Below are 16,371 nucleotides of genomic sequence, written 5' to 3'. Positions count from 1 at the left end.
CAACCCTCCTGGCATAAAGGAAGCTGGTTGTCCCAGCCTCAGGCACAGCTCTTCTGGAAATCTGGAGGACATTACCTCCTGGCTGGCCTTGAGCTTGGGGCTGCATCAGAGAAACATATCCAAGCCTATGGGCTGCTCCCCATTCACTGAGCAGAGATAAAAATCGTATCAAAATAGCTTTTGAAGAGCAAGGCTCTACCAGTGTCATTGGGGCACATGAGGTGAGGCAGGCAGCCCTCAAGGCTCTGTTTAGCTTAGTTATCTGCAGAGCCCTCAGGGACCTGGTTGAAAAATGCTGTCCTGGCCTCAAGGGCACGTGGGTCCTACCTCTTAGGGCCTTTCAGCACAGTCTCCTCCTGGCCAAGGCATCTGGGTGCACAAGGGAAGGTAGGGCCATTTTGTCTACAGCTCCTTTGATTGGTCGAGCACACACCAACACGGCGTCGTCTGCCTGTGTGGGCTGGAGAGGTAAGAGGCTCCTCTGCCCTGGGGACTAGCCTGAGGGTTCCAGCTAGTAGATTTTTGCCCTTCTGTGGTTTGCTCGGCCGTTCCCTGGGTACTCTTGCTACCTTCCATATTGAAGGAAGTGGACCCCGAACTGGAGCCATATAGGACAGATGGGGAATGCTGCTGCTTCAGGCCCTCCACCACAAGGCTTCCTTGTGTCATTAAAATACATACTGTCCTTTCCCACTACCTGTGGGACTGGTGTTTGTGCTAGCCCTGGAATGTGAGCACCAGGAAACACTGAATGTCACTCACCTCCTTGGACCCCTTGCCTCTGCAGGTGAAGCCACTGAGGCCCAGAGGAGGGAAGTGGCTGGCCATGGTCACCCAGGGTTATCACCGTGGGTGACAGGCTGGGACCAGATCTGAGTGCAGCTGTGGGCCGGGCCCCTTCTTCTCCCTAAGGCTGTGGCCACAGCCTCCTCTGACACCTGACAACAGCATGAACTCAGCCCATCCCGGTGTTGCCCAGGGCCTCAGTTTCCTGATCTGTGAATTGGGCATGAGTTCCTTGGTCAATTCACCCCTGGGCATGGCTGGATGTGAACGTATTGTGCACGTGGTAAGACCCTGGCTAGTCCTAAGCCCTGGTATTATGGTTGACACCTACTGAGTAGAAACAGTTGGGAATTGATAGCTTTTCCCTCTGCGGGTTTTCATAACCATTGCTGGACACCGGCAGGGACAAACTTGGGAAAGTCTTGGGACCCAAGTGGAAGAGAGGACTGACTATAAATGAAAAACTAGAGGGGATAATTCCAGCCTCAAAAGGATGCTCGTGCTTATCACACTTTGATGTTGGCTTTGAAATTCTCCAGGCATGCCCTTTGGAAAGGGACTCCTGGAGGGCAGGGTCCTCGCTTCCTGGCCCCTGAGTTCACATTGCTCAGGACAGCACCTGGTGGACCACAGATGCTTCACAGTTGGGGGACAAATAAAGGAACCAGCAAGCAAAGGCTGTCTGGGTTGAGAACCGCCCTCAGTCGCAGTTGTCCTGATGCTGGGGCTGGCGTGAACGTTCCAGGCCCAGTCATAGTAGACAGCAGGGGTGGCGTGTCCCTGCCATGTGCCAGTGCCCAGTCACTGCCGACCTGAGGCAGGGGCTAGACATCTGTGGGGCTCTGCTGACCTTGACCCTCCAGAGCAGGCAGGCCCCAGGGTCGGAAGTCAGCTGACAGTCTCCACAGTGCTCCCCTGAGGAGGAAATGAGGAGGCCGCTGGGCCTCACTGTCTCAGAGGTGGGGGTGGCAGGGGAGAGCAGCAGGAGGAGTGGGGTGCATAGTCCAGGTCCCTGGTGCCTGTGTGTGGGCTTGTGATTCCGTCCAGTGGCTGGGCTCCCTGCTACAGTGCCTGCAGTTCAGCAGTGAGGGGCCTCCTGTGAGGGGCCACAGCATGCCCTGTAGCTGGGAGGACAGAGCAGAGCAGAGCAGGCTCAGGAGGATGCCAGGCAGCACCCTCTGCTCAGCTGCGCCCCTCCAGCCTCCTTCTGCACCTTTGGGAAGGTGCAGAGGGAAATGGAACACGAGGGAACTGAGTTAGGGCCCTGGGGCCTCAACTCCTGGAAAAGGCTAGCAGCAAGGCCACAACAGAGTGTCTGAGGGCAAGGTGGTGGCCACCTGGCTCTGTCTCCCTGTGGCACAAAGGGAGAAACCGAGGCCGGCAAGGACAGAAGGCTTGGCTTTGCCCCTGTGCTGAGTGCAGCTGGCCCTGCCTTGCTGCCACCTTTGCTGCAGTGGCTTTGGCTTTGGGGTGGTTTGGGCAGGAAGTGGCCTCTGAAGGGAGATTGGGGGGCTCCCAGTGTCTGGCGTGGCTAATTCACATGCGTGGAGCCTCTCGGTGTGACCCAGCGCCCGTGAGTCCTCACATTTCTTTTTTCTTTGTTGTCTTAGGTTTGTTTTCATTCTCATTGTTGAAGGCAAGAGGGGGTGTTCAGAGTTTAGGGCACAGAAAATCCACTTTAGGATGAACCCTTTCTTTTCAAACACATCTCTCTCTCAAAACAAATGGCTGATGGCAAAGGAATATTGGCCTCCTAGCAGGGCTGGGGACATTGTACTGGGGAAATAGTCTGGAAATTGGTTATCTGCAGAAGTAGTTTTCCTTCTGGAGGAGGAATGCCTCACTTGGGGAGGCATTAGGTGGAAGAAAACAGCGCCTCTGGAGTCCTGGGGTTAGGGTTCCGCTCTCGGCTTCGCTGTGCTCTGGCCAGGTAAACTCTGAGCTGCAGCGTCCTCATTTGTAAAGTGGAGATGAGAAGAATAACTTGCCTCACAGGGTTGGTGTGAAGATCACATAGGCCAAAGGGTGTAGAGCACCTAGCACATCTGGCCACACTGTGGGTGCTTGGCAGATGGCAGCTGCTGTCATCACCATCATCACCATAACCACCGTTACTTTCAGCATCACAGCACCACTGCCAAAACCACCATCATTGTCACCATCCAGTGTGGAGGGTCCAACTGGAACGCTTGGAAGACCCAGGCTCGTGCCTGGTTCTCAGATTCAGGGTAGACGACACCTGTCCCACGATGACCTGGGCCTCTTTTACCTTTGGCCTCCTCCAACCGATAGAGAGTCCTTCCTTGGAGGGGAGAGGTCTGCCTCCTTAGTGCTTACTCTGGGAGCGGGGCACAGCCTACAGTATTGTAAAACTATCCTATACTTAATTATATTACTAAGAATATCCCAGCTCCATTAGGGAGATAAGTCGTCTGATAGATAATTATGTCATCCGTACCTGTCGCCAGCTTGTCTTGTTATGACGTTAGTTTTACTGCTAGAAATATCTAGTAGATGGCTGGAAATCTGCAGGCAAAGTGCAGAGGGAGTGAGCCTGCGAGGAGAGGGCCTGGGCAAGTGACTGCCCTGGGCCGCAGAGTTCTTATCTAAAAAATGGGAACAGTAGTGTCTTCCTAAAGGCACCATGGACTTAAAATGAATGGCACGTTTCCTGGGACTTATGTATATTTGGTTGCTTATGGGGACTTATGTATATTTGGTTGCTTTTGGGGACTTATGTATATTTGGTTGCTTTTGGGGTCTGAAGGAGTACAAAGAATCAAGTGCACACTTCCCAGTGTGTGAGGGAGACCAGGGACACCGCCAGCCTGAGTTCTGGGTAGGGCAGCTCTCTGGCAGTAAGCCCTCCATCTTACAGGGGGACACTCTTCATGGAAGGCGGCCTTTATCCAGCTGTGAGAAAGCAGACTGAGGCTTGATCTGGAAGCTCGTTTAGAACAGGCATTGTCCACATCCTTGCAGTGGCTGGGATTTTGGCAATACCTTGTGTTATGCGACGGAGGGCAGACATGTTGGGAGAAACAGCTGCTGATTTGCCTGGAGGTGGGGCCGGCCAGGCCTGCTGTTTCTCTTTCCCACCATGGGTTTGTTGCCTGGGCCAGCCTGCCCTGTAGCACCCTCTCTACCCCATCCTCCATTCTGCTTGGTCAGATGGGTGGTTGGAGGGTGCCAAGCTGGTCCAACAATAGCAGGAAGGCCTCTGCCAGGGTTAGTTTGCTGCCATCTACTGAGACAACAATATTTTTTCTTGGAAGACATGAAAACTTCGAAATAATCCAGGCTGGTTTCCTTACTCCCAGGTTAGAGGTTGAAGAGGTAGGTGCAGAAGGTTCTAGCTGGAGCCTATACGTTTCAGAACTGGAAGGGACCTGTCATTATGTACCTGGTGAAACTGAGGCCTAGAGAGTTGCAGTCCTTTGCCCTGGGTCACTTAGAAAGTTAGCTGATGATGGGGCAGTGACCAGACCTGGCCTTCCAACTGCTGCTGTTGCCTGCCTTTGGCAGTCTGCCCAGCAGGCCTGCAGCTGCTTCTGCAAGTCAGTAGGATACAGCTCTCATCCCCCACCAGTTTCATCCTGTCTCCCGCAAGTGGCTCGCTTGTTGTGGCAAGCACTTTCCACCACCAGTCTCTACAGTGACGCTGCACATTCGTTAAGGGCTGGGACGGTGCTTTCTCTTCTCAGGGCGGCTTCCCACAATTGCTAATCCTGGCCAGACCCCTTAGCAGCAAAAGGAGCCCCGAACAGGCGGGACAGGTGGACTAGCTCTGAGTTCTGTTTCATCTGTAGGACCTTGGGCAAGTTACTTAACCTTTCTGAGCCTGTTTGCTCATCTGCAAAGCAAAAAAGAGCACCTTTAGGGGCTTGTTGGTGCACGCACAGTGCCTGGCCCATTGTGAGGGCATGGTGGAGGGCTCTGCTGTTGGATTTCTAGTGGGTTCTCCCTCGTGAAGCCCCATGGCAATTATTCTTGAGGTCTCATGGCATTCCTATGAGGCAGGCAGGACGAGGTCATTATTGCCATTTTACAGATGGGGGAGGCTCCCAAGGAGTGGGGAGATGTGTGATGATGTTATGGCAGGTGGTGGAGAGCCAGGCCAGGACACAGCAGGCCGCAGCCCATCCTCCCCCAGCGTCCCAGACCTTCCCCTCCATGGAGACTGCAGGCTCGTGGGCACCAGGCACACTGGGCTGGAGGCACCCACTGCCCATCTGTCCCTCTCCATCCTGGAGGTTTCCTGCCCAAGGCTTGGCCCTCTGCCGTGCCCAGGCCTGTGGTCTTGAGCGTGGGGTTTTCCAACAGACGCTCCCAGAGCCTTGGAGCCTCGATGTGTCTTGGTTTCCTCCCAGAAGCTTGGCTGCTGCAGTGTTCCCAGAGAGAGGGTTTTCTGCAGGAGGCAGGGCATGCCATTGTGCCCTGCAGGGCCAAGCAGATTTTCAGCATCCTAGGAAGAACCAAGAATGCAGAAGTCTGGGGGTGGTGAGGCCTCAGCCAGCCCCATGGCGTCCCCAGTGCATTTCCTGTTGACTCTCCCCATGCCCACACCCACTTCCTTTCCCATCCCTGGCTCCACCCTGAGCCCTCTGCTGGCTGATAGCTCCATGTGGCTACTGACCTGCTTCATGCACACGGGGCTGTTCTGGGCTTTGTAGGAAACAGTGACCACAGGCCAGGGTCATCCCTTGAGCTATGAAGCTCCTCCTGTGTCTGGTGAAGCCGAAGACATTTTCCTCGGCTCATCTCAAGCAGCCGTCTTGGGTCTGCCCTCAACACTTCAGTGAGGTGCCCTGGGGGAGGGGGTGACCCCGAGGGAGACATAGCCACCCCACCCCATGGGGTGACATGGAAAGGGTACAGGCCTTCCCTGCCCTCTGCTGCTTCCTAGCTGTGACACTGGACACATACTTTCCTCCCTGAGCCTCAGCTGCCACACGAGTGCATTGGTGACATGCATCTCTGCTCACACTTGTTCTGAGGACAGTCCTGCTAATGGAAAGCTCCCGCATGTGGTGGGGTCTCGGCGACAGCTTTCCTTTTCTTCTCTTGCCTGCCTGTCTACAGGGAGCTTCCAGTTCCTTTGGAACTTCAGAATGTACAGATCAACACTCTGCTTGAAACCCTGAAAAATCTGATTGTCGCAGCTTGGGGAGTGGGGTTTATGAGCAAGAGAAACACCCGAGGCCTGGAGCCTCGGGGCCGCTCCTCAGAGACGGGAGATTTGCCGTGGCTTTCTGCGCCGTTCATTCAAGTCACTTAGGCTCAGAGTCCCCATTTATGAAATGGGTCTAGTAATAAACTTGAGAGCTTCAGGGCAGTGATACACATTAAATGAGATGATATTTTCCCCATGTGCTTGGCAGAGTGCCCAGTACAGCCTGACCATCAGCACATGCAGCCCCGATGCCTCGCTGTGCATCCCTTCCCAGTGTGTGCTGCTCACCAGTCCTGCCTCTTCATTGAGTGTGGGCTCCTCTGAGGTGGAGGCTGTTCTCCTTCTGCTCCCAGTTCCCATCGCCTGGTGCAGGGTCTGCCAAGGGAGGGCTTGGTGCCCAGGAATGGCCCGGCCAGGAGGCTGGCTGTGTGAGATTCCATGGATGGGGCCTCACTTAGAACCTGGAGAGGTCGACACCCATACACCCACATTTGCCTCTTTGCTTGCCTTGGATGCTTCTGCAGTGGGCAAGAGATGCCAGCAGTTTTCCCAGACTCCCTGGCATCCATCATGGCTGCTTCCAGCCTCCCCTTAAAGTAATGGGATGAATCACCCCAGTATTGCAGGCTCATGAGTTAGATAAGAAGGGAAGTCAGAGTTCACATAAGGGGGTTGGCTGGAGGCCAGGTCTCCCAGCAGCAGGAGGAGACTGGGCAAAAGAGCGTCACAGGGTGGCCATCTGAGCTGGAGGGCAGGGATACTGAGGGAGCCGTAAAGCCCTGCACCTATCGGGAACCTCGTCTCGTGTATTCCAGAGGCTCCGGGCTGGGAGCAAAGAGACCAGGGAGGAAACAGAAGGCGCCGGCACAGCAATGGGAGGGCCTTGGCCTGTGGTAGATGGTAACAAAACGGTTCCGTTTGTTCTGGGATTCCTTACACGCTTGGCTGTAGAATGGCATGTTTCTCCTCCTCTCTCCTGTCAGGCATTAGAGGCCTGGGGAAGATGTTTGAGCCCGTTGCGGGGCCAGAGCAGATACAGCCCATCTGTATTGAAGCCACGATGGAAACATTCTTGAAGGCACACAGCAAATGCCTAAAGAAAGCGAGCTGCACTCACACAGGCAATCAGAGGGAGAGACGCTGTCATGTGGAGTGACGTGGGGCTTGTGGGTCTGTGGAGAGCTGTCCTTCATGGGAGGATCCCTGACTCCATCCGCTAGATGCTCATTGTTCCCCTCCCGCAGTCATGACAAGTGGTCCTCAGCTGGGGGCAACATTGCTGTGGTCGAGAACCACTGACTGGAGTGAAAGGCCTTGACCTCCCTGGTGTCTGCAGTCCCTGAGGCCCTGTTACCTGTTTGGCCTCAGACAGGAAAGCTGATCCTTCTGAATTGGGCAGTGGCAAAGGAGACGCACCTTCTCGGTGCCCACTCAGCTCAAATGCCATGCAGTGTGGGGTGGAGCTGGGCGGCAGGGCATCCTGTTACCTGTAGACACAGAGGCCTGCTGCCCCCGGGACAGGCTGTTTACCCTTATTGGCCCCACGTTTTCCACCCTGACTATCCCTGAGTCCAAGTCCCTAGGAGCTGGGAAGGATGGTCACATGATGGTTTCCTGGCGCACTTCTGCCAGCTCCCGGGTGATGCTGGGGTCTCCTGAGCCCCTCGAATGAGGCCAGGCAAGCAGGCGTTATGCCAGACAGCCGCCAACAGTGTGCGTCGCTGCTTTCCATAAGAAAAGGCGCCTGAGACCCACTGCCAAAGCACAGAGCCATCTTGCCCATTAATCAGGATTTCAGGATTCTTGGAGTGATCTTAGCAACTGCCTGGCAAAATCCCTACTCAATTTACCCTCACCTGTCTGCCTTCAGCAGAGGCTGGGAAGGCTGTGGGTGGAATGGGGGTGGGGTGGGGAATGCTGCCGGCGTGGGCCCATCTTGGGCCCCTAGAGCCTGTCTCAGGGGCTGAGATTTTGCATCTCTCAGCAGGGCCTGAGGGGGCACTCTGAATTAGTGTTATTTTTATTATTGCTCTCAATGATTACTGTTCTCCATTTTCAATTTTAAAAAATTAAAGAGAAGAAGGGATTTTCCCAGTTACTGTCTTGAGGAAGAGGCTGAGAGAGCAGATAGGCGGTCTTACCACAGAATGGCGGTGATGGCAGGGCCCACTCTGCACCTGAGGCCTCCAGGGAGGGCCTGAGTTGCCCCGGCTACCCCATCCTATGCCGAGGGCTCCGGCCAGCTCCTTGTGGCCACAGGTACCCTGGGCCCTTGCTTGAGGCTAAACCTGGTCATGACTTTGCTGTGGTCCCCAAGGTGACCTCTGCTGGGTGCCCTTGCCTTGTGGCCTGGCTTCAGCCCTGCAGGTGACAGTCAAGTGGCTCCTCCCCCTGGCATTGAGGGGGAGAGCAAGAGGCAGGCCCCTCAGAACTCTGGATGTGGAGGGGCCACCATCACCTACTTAGGGACAGATGTTCTCGCAGCACCGAGTCCTGCAGCAGAGGGACTGATGCGCCGTCCCCTTCCATCTCCCAGCCTACCTGTCAGAGCAGGCTCTGGCTGGAAAAGCCAGCCCAAATGGCCCTCTTCTGCCTCCCTCCCCCATGCCCATCCCTGCTGCCACCCCCAGGACCCATCTGCACTCTCGGGTTCCCTACCCACAGCCATCTGGGAAACTGACATCCCAAGCTTCTCTGAGCACCCCAGGAAGGTCACCTCTCAGGCCTCCCTCAGTGGCAAAACCCTTTGAGTGGTACATTTCTGAGCTGTTCCTGCCAGGAGGAAACCCTGGTAATTTGGAGAAGGGTTGCTGAGTGCCAGGCAGTTCAGCCAGAAGTGATGTGCATTTCACTGAAAGAACAGAGTTGCCACCCACATCTTCATCCATTTCTAGGCTAGGAGCTGTCCTGGAATTCTAAAGGGAAGGAAGGAAGGAGGGCGGGCAGTGAGCAGCCCCAGCCCTGTCTCTGGGGGTTCTAATTGGCCTTTGCAGAGCCAAAGCTCCTTGGTTTGCTGGCAGAGGACGTGAAGGGGCTGTAGCCACTGGTAGTGCTATGAGTTGCGGTCTTAGCTGTCACTGGGTAAGGGCTGTGTGCCATGACTGTGCTAGCCAAGCTAACTCGGTGAGCTAGCTCTCCTTATCGGCATTTTCCAATTGAGGCAGGCTCGGAGGGGCCAAGTGAGCAGGCGGTAGACAAATAGCTGCAAAGTGGCCAGGCCTGGGTACCCTCTTCCCCCAACTATAAGCAGCTCAAGGCCTGGTGGCTTGTGGCCCACCAGGTGCCCTGGGAGCAGGCACCGGGTGGTGAATTTACCTGAGTCACATCTTCGTTGGAGCAAGGCCAGTTTTGCCCTTTCTTCCCGAGCAGGTGTGGAGGCCCCTGGCATGAGCAGGAAACACTAGAATGTTCCAGAGACCCAAGGGACCGGCCTTTTCTGGGGGCAGATGCCACGTACAGATGGGCATCTCCAACCTCTGGATGTCCTGTGTCTCTCTGAGGTTGGGGCGGTGGTCAGAAAGGGCCCTGTCTTCCTAGCCTGCCGGCCACTCCAGGAGCCGCCCAGCGTGCACCGTTGCGCCTCATCTTCTGAGCCTTCCATCCTCACTGCTCCTGGGGGCAGCCCTGGGGGGGAAATCACGTTTTTAATTAGCCTGGTTCGGGATGGCGGCTCTAAAGCTCCGGGCCGTGAATGCAGCCTCTTCGCCTTTGGAATCCGCTGCCAGTGGACACAATGTAGCTGTAGGAATGAAAACGAGAGAGAGAGAGGCCCACAGGCTCAGATTTTTAATTGGCACTGTCCTCCCAGCCCTGCACCCCCCCGCTGGCCCTCCCGGGGCTCTGTTTGGGCGGCCGGGCCCGGGCGACGAGTGATGGAGGCTTTCACAGCTTCAGACTGATTTAAGTGGACCTGTATAGATTCCTGCAGCCGCGCTGAAAGAGCCAGGCGCAATCACCACGCCGAGAAACCCTGGGAAATTTATCAGCCACCTGCGCATCGTGAATAGGGAGAACTGCTGAGGGCCCTGCCGAGCCGCCTGGGCTTCAATGGCCCCGCAGCCCAGCCTCACAGAAGAGATTTTTCTAAAGCTGCAATTAATTTTTTTCCCCTCAATCAATTGGAAGTTGCTTTCTTGCTTTCAGCTGGGTGAGTGCGATCCTTGATTCTGTGATTCTCCCTTAACCTGAGCGTTCCAACAATTGACGTTTCTCTCCAGAGACAGACAGCTTTATCTCCTGTCGGCCATCGAGGAAGAGACATTTTTGTTTGTGTTTTGTGTGTCCTTTTCGTGCTTTTTCTTTTCTTTCTTTAAGATCATCTCAAGCTAACAGTGAGAAAAAAAGGCATATGTGAGCGATTCTGCCTCGACAGGTCCCACGATACCGTCAGGAATGTCCATTTTTCTTGCCTTCATGAAAACACCATGGGGTCTTACTTAGAGGACACAGTGGTAGAGATGAAAGAAGGAAGGAGAGGAGTGCACGTAATGCGGAAAGGAGAAAGGCAGTCTTGCCGGACCGCCAGAGAGCCGTGTGCTGCAGCTTCAAGAGGTTTCTCCTAGACCGACCTCCACCCTGCAGGAACAGTTATGGGGACAATTCTTGGCTCCTATTTAATTTTACAATGAGAACCAATTCCACTGCATAAGAAGAGAAGGCCACCCTTTCTGCCTGGAGTCACTGTCTGAAAGCTTCTGTGATCGGCAGTTGCACGTGCCCGTGTCTCGGGGATCCTGACTCACGGGGATTTCAGGTTCCGTGTTCACTCAGGGACATTGCTGCCGAAGGATGGCAACCATTCTGGCTGCTGTGGCAGAGCGGGACGCCTGCAAGCCAGCCTGAGCACCCATCTGCCTGTTGGGCCACCGGGCAGCTTCTGCAGATGGGAGTCGTCAGGCTTGAGAAGGTGACATCTGGGCTATGCCGGGCTGCCCTTCTGTTTTGGCAGAGTCACTGCCTTCACTGCCCCACCCTTGAAGCTGGCTTGCTTTTGTCACAACCACCGGAGAGGCGGTGTGAGAGTGAGAGCCGTCACTGTGGACGTGTTCACACGCATGGCGCTCTGGCTGTCCTCTCCTTCCCCGGAGCCCATGCCTTTGTTAAGATCTCTAGGACCTGCTGGCATGGCAGCTTGCCCATAAAGCCTCTCAGCAGGGAGGGCTACTGTTCTTGAGGGTGGGAGACAGAAGTGGCCGCTCTGTGGTCTGAGCCTGCCCGGCACAGCCACTGACTGCACTTGTGGTGACTGTCAGTTAGGGCTCCGATGGCTTGTTCTTCCTCGAGGAACACTCACGTTCTCAGGGTGGGCACGTATGCACACGCGTATGCACGCACGCCATTTGTTCAGTTGTGTACCTGCTTTAGGCTTCCGCCTCTCCAGCTGGGTGACCTTAGGAGGCTCCTCAGCCTCTCTAGGCCTCTGTTTCCTCAACTATAAAATAGTATCACTGGCACAGGCCTCCTGGGGGTTCTGGAGGAACCAGCGAGTCGCGGTGTGCCAAGTTCCTTTCGCAGTGCCCAGCACATAGTTAGGGTTTAGTTCATGGGACCTGTAAGTCTTATCAGTGCTTGCCGTCTTAATAAGACCCACCTGTCGACACCTGGGACCGAGGGTCAAGAAGGGGCTCCTCTCCTCTCTGGCTCCCAAGGAAGGGGCCTCTTACAGGCACAGCGGATCCAGTGTGTTGCGGGTGGGTGGTGCTTTTCCCCTAAGGCCATGGTGGTTGCTCCCTCGAGGATTTTAGAATCTTATCTCTGAGTTCCCCATGACTCTCGGCTCCTGTTTTCTAGTGAACATGGGCCTCAGTGATGACACATGGTTGTCTGGCAGTTCCTTTTTGTGGTAGCCACTTGCTGATAGAAGGAGAGGCACCTCCCCAGTGAGTTCTGTGCTTTCTCTGAAGCACCAGATGTTGGTGCCAGGACAGAGTCGGCTCATCTCCTAACTTGGGCTGAGCCAGTGATGGTCTCAGCCAGAGGCTGGGGCCCTGCCCTGAAGCTGGTCTTGGGGTAGTGTTCTCACTACTCCACCACAGCTCACACTTCCCATCTGCACTGGAAGGGTCACTGGGGGCTCAGAGTTAAACTGGCCCCAGCATTATTGGTCACTGTAGAAACTGCAACATGTTGAAGTGAATCCAACATATCGAGGAAGAGGTATGTGTGTGACGTGTGAGCATTTACCTTTAAGGGAAGGAACTGGATGAGAGCCCATCGGGGTCCCTTGGAGGCTGCCCGGGACTCTGGACAGCCCCTGAGGGTGTCTGCTCTGGGCACTGTGCTGGTTTCTTCCTGTTTTGTCTTACTGGTTTTGTCTTCTGGGTGTTTTCAGCCTCTCCCACACACATCATTTGTCACCTAGGCGGGGTATGCTCCAGAGGAAAGTAAAATACCCACAGCCTTTGTCCCTTCCTCCCATCTGGCTGAGGGCTCTTCCTAGTGTGGGGTCAGCGGGGCGTGCCCTCTGCGGCCTTTGCTGGGCTGTTGCCTCACTCTGCTCTGCCGCAGGGAGGCCTGTCTTTTTCCTCCTCCTCTCTTCCTGCGCTTGCGGCTGTATTGCATGGTGGTCAGCGCTTGATCCCGGATTCAGACTGCTGGCACTTAGATCCTCCCCACTCACTCCCTGTGTGGCCTCACCAAACCTCTGATGACAGTAGTGCCCCCTCCCAAGGTTGAGGTGAGGGTTTAGTGGGGCGATCCCATGGAGCTCAGGGTAAATTCTTAGTAAACATTAGCTCTGCCATCATTCGAGGCTCTGCAGCTGCTAGGACACCAGAACGAACCTCCAGAAATGCCCTGCCTTTGTTCCCAGGACAAGACAACATTCTAGGGGATGACGGACTGGTGGGATTTATGGCATCTCCACCTTTGGGTTGGTTTTCTGCACAGGAAGAAACATGTGGATTTAAGAATGATTTAGGGCGGCTCCAAGCCCTGCACATTATTCAGGGGCCATCTTGGTGCGCCCCCTACTCCCCTTGTTATCCCAGCCACTGCCTGCCCTTTTCTGGGCCAAGGCTTGGCTGCTCAGGAACACCATCCCTCCCCAACCTGCCGTGCAGAGCTGTGCAGGCTGAGGGTGCTGGCCGGAGAGGCGTGGAGGGCCTGAGGCTGTGCTGCTCCTCACACTCGCAGACAGGCCCACGGGATGCACCTGAGAATGCACCTGTAGCAAGGTGCAGCCGTCAGGGCTCCCTGAATTGCCTTCTTTGCTGCTCCAGTTGGTGGGGTGGCTCTGCCCAAGGGCCTTCAGCCTTGTAGTTGGGAATTTTTACCAAGCAGCAGGCAAGGCTTGCTGGGGTTTCCTAGGGGTAGAAAGTGATTTTCTGCCATCCTGAATTCTGGTATTTTATGGTAGCAGTGAGGTGCAGCGTGGTGGTTAAGGGTGGGTGCAGGCTTTGAACAGACAGATCCAGATTTGAACCTGGCCCTGCCACTGGCTCTCGGTGGGAGTTTGCCCAAACCAACCTCTGTCTCTCCAGGTGTAAACAGGAGGCTGGCAGAGCCTGTCCCTCGTGCCTGGATGATGAGCTGATGGAGGTGAGAGGTCCCCCCGTGCCCGCCCCAGGCATCTGTCTCCAGCACTTTCACTCAGACGCAGCTAGGCACTCTGGAATGCGGGCGCTGTGTTTGTATATTCTGCCAAGCATTTAAACAGTAATGAACAAAAGGGGAAAATATAGAAAGGGGGGGAAAAAGCCTATCAGAAAATTCATAGTTATGTTGAGGTGTGTCCCTGGGAAAGTCAAAAGAACAGAGACCCACCCCGGCCAACCCTTCTGGAGCCTGAGTTGGGCCTCTGAGTGGGAGCCCCACCTGCCAAGCACCCTGGGCCTTGAGCTGGGCCTTCCCAGGACCCCTCCTGATCCAGCCTGCACAGCCGCCTCGAGAGGTCTGCCTCGTGATGCCCACCATGACCCACCCAAGGCCGCTCAGCTAGACAGAGCAGATTTTCTATTTCTGTGTCTGTTTGGTGGCAAACAGCATGCCCCGGGCTGCATGCCCACTGCTGAGGATGGGCCCTGTCCTCAGCCCTCTTGGGTATCTCCTGGCACCTCCAGTACCCTTTAAGGAAACATTTCCTGAGTGCCTGAACCTGGCACAGAATCCTGACCTCCTGCTGGGGTGGGTCTGGCCCGGTCCTGGTAGAAAATACAGAACCCAACCCCCCATGGCCCACCTCTGAATCCCTGTGGTCCAGAAGCCCTGAACTAGGGGCTCCCTGTCAGGTGTCACATTGGGTTAGAGAGACGGGACTTATATGGGCAAGAGGCTGAGCCACCCCAGGAAGAGTCCCTGGTGGGTAAGTCTGGGGTGAATCTCCCCACATCTCTACCCAATAGCTAAGCCAGTGTTTGGTTTGCCTCCAGGTGAGAAAAGCCTTAGCAAATGCAGTCTCCAGCAGGTCCTCTGGGGCTCAGGGAACACCAGGGCCCTACATACTTTGTCCCCACCACTCACTTCTGGCGCTGCAGGTGGGGCCAGCTGAGCCCAGAGGAGCAGAATGTGCCCAGGAATGTCCTTCCACACCCACCACCAGCGGGCATGTCCATGGCCAGCTGCCCTGCTGGACGTGCTGGGACGTGCTGGCGAAGGCTTGCTGGTCTGCCGCCTTGTCCTCGCCCCTGAAGGGCTCCAGTAGCCAGCGAGGGCCAGCATGGCCTCCCCCGCCCCAGCATGCCTGGGGTCTCTGCTTTCATGGACTGTTTGTGGGTGGGGTGAGGTGGTCAGTGGTTCTCCTTGTGCTGCATCTGCCTGGGGCTGCTCGTGGGCAACATGGGTCACTCCCTCTGTCGTGGCGCAGCTGGCACCATCAGGTGCTGTTGAAACCCCTCTGAGCCCCGAGCTGCTTGTGATCTCATTTCAACAGCATGCAGCCCCTCTAGGGCAGTTTTATTTCCCCATTTTACAGATGGGAAAAGAGAAACTCAGATTGCGTAACATGCCGAAGGAAGCACTGGTCACAGTGTTTTGTTTTGTTTTGTTTTGTTTTTGAGGTGGAGTCTCGCTCTGTCACCCAGGCTGGAGTGCTGGAGTGCTGGAGTGCAGTGGTGCGATCTTGGCTCACTGCAAGCTCCGCCTCCCAGGTTCATGCCATTTTCCTGCCTCAGCCTCCTGAGTAGCTGGGACTACAGGCGCCTGCCACCACGCCCTGCTAATTTTTTTGTGTTTTTTGTAGAGACGGGGTTTCACTGTGTTAGCCAGGATGGTCTCAATCTCCTGACCTCGTGATCCGCCTGCCTCAGCTTCCCAAAGTGCTGGGATTACAGGTGTGAGCCATGGCGCCAGGCCCGGTCCTAGTGTTGACAGGCAGGATCCCACCCCAAATGGATCATCATTTCAGTCCTTCATTCAGCCACCTGACCCTGTTTTTCCAGGCATCAGGGTTGCAGCCCACAGAGGCACTCAGACAGGGAGGGCCCACCAGCTCCTGGGTGTGGGGGGCTCCAAGATGGAGAGCGAAGTTCCCTCTGCCTGCCCAGAGAGGCTCCATGGAGGCTTTGATAGGGCTGGGGTGGCTGTTTCAGCTGGGCTATGCAATGGCAGGAAGACTCTTTCGGGAGAGAGAGGTTTAGGAAGCGGGCGATCCTGGCCTATGGAGGGCACTCCATGGGAGGGGCTCCATGTGTCCAGGGGAGCCTGAGTAGGCAGGGAGGGTATGAGTGAGATTGGCCTGGAGATACCAGGCCTTTAGCCCTGGAGTGAGGTGTTTGCTTTTTATTCTGAGAGCTTGGGGAGGAAGGTGCTGGATCAGGTTTGAGACACATTGAGCTGAGAGGAGCGTGGGACATCAGCAGGGACATGCCCACTGGGTCTGGAGCTCAAGATGGGATCTGGCCTATAGGTGGCCATTAGGGCCACTGTGGTCAGCAGTACAGGTCTGAGTTGGATTTGGTGCCCGGTCGCAAGTTGCACCGAAGCTAGTCTCGGTGCAGTGGCTTTGCAGGGTAGGGCCGGGACACCTGGGGCTCAAGCCGAAGACCCTCATTGTGCAGATGGGCCCAGAGCAAGCAAGACTTCCCCAGGGCATGCCCAGCACAAGGCGGCTGGAGCCAAAGCCAGGCACCCGCGTCCTGCCAGGTACGTCCTGGACCTGCGCTGCCTCATGGCATATCTGGTTGTCTCCTGCCACCTGGGGACCCTGTGAGGCCCAGCACCAGCAAGGGTGACCCAGCCCCTGCTCAGAATGGAGGAGAGATGGAGGTCCCCAGAGGTGCGTCTAGACCCCATTTCCAAGGGGGCCCTCTCGAGTGGGAGCAGGGAGCATTTTGTCAGTCAGAAAGGGCAGCCTCTGGAGGGTTGTGGTGACTGCTTGCTCCTGGAGTTTTCTGTGCTGAGGCCTCTTTGGGCAGATAAATCAGTTGTGTTTCTGCAGCGCTTGCCTGCCTTCTCTTTATGACTTCTGCTTCGAT

General features: G+C 55.7%; 1 protein-coding gene across 1 annotated transcript in view; it reads left to right on the top strand.

The window, feature by feature from the left end:
- The window catches only part of FAM53B (family with sequence similarity 53 member B), an 87,655-nt gene that overhangs the window by 53,617 nt on the left and 17,667 nt on the right, over positions 1–16,371 (top strand). The window lies entirely within an intron of this gene.

The sequence above is a fragment of the Gorilla gorilla genome, chromosome 8, assembly GCF_029281585.2.
Source record: "Gorilla gorilla gorilla isolate KB3781 chromosome 8, NHGRI_mGorGor1-v2.1_pri, whole genome shotgun sequence".
Classification (NCBI taxonomy): domain Eukaryota; kingdom Metazoa; phylum Chordata; class Mammalia; order Primates; family Hominidae; genus Gorilla; species Gorilla gorilla.
This window is presented reverse-complemented; position numbering and strand designations above follow the sequence as displayed.